Source organism: Penaeus monodon, chromosome 23, assembly GCF_015228065.2.
Source record: "Penaeus monodon isolate SGIC_2016 chromosome 23, NSTDA_Pmon_1, whole genome shotgun sequence".
Classification (NCBI taxonomy): domain Eukaryota; kingdom Metazoa; phylum Arthropoda; class Malacostraca; order Decapoda; family Penaeidae; genus Penaeus; species Penaeus monodon.
Window position 1 is genome coordinate 8,336,460 of NC_051408.1, and position 569 is coordinate 8,337,028.

Consider the following 569-nt stretch of genomic DNA (forward strand, 5'->3'; position numbering starts at 1 on the left):
TCCCCCACGTACTTATATCGCTAGTCCGTGACCTCATCATTAATCAGAACGAATTTTCAGAGTACGCAGGACCGTCATTGCAATCCAATGGAACCGAGAAAATGGTTTTAGCAATATCACTTGTCTTGCAAGAACCAACCGCACAATATTTTCCCCATCCTATATCATCCTTGGGTCGTTGCTTCGTCGAGCTTATCATCTCGTTAAACAATCGTAAAAAAACTTTATGCTTTCTTAAAACTCGACCGTAAAACACACCCTTGGTTCCTTGTGTTCTCGTTCAGATAAAGAACATATTCCACGCACTTTAGCCCAGTCGTAAAACAGTAAGACAGGAACACACACACACTTTATCCAGTCATAAACGTAAGTGCAGTTGTCTTGCATTGTAGTTAGGTGTATCGTATTCTGTTCTGCAGTCGAAAATGATTAAGTCGGCGGTTTTCCAGTAGCAATAAATTGGTTAAATTCGTAAATGCTAACTGGAATTAGCAATTCAAAATGGAAATCTCCCTGATTTTAATTTAAAGGGAAACATAATATAAAAATCGAAATGATGTCTCATCTGG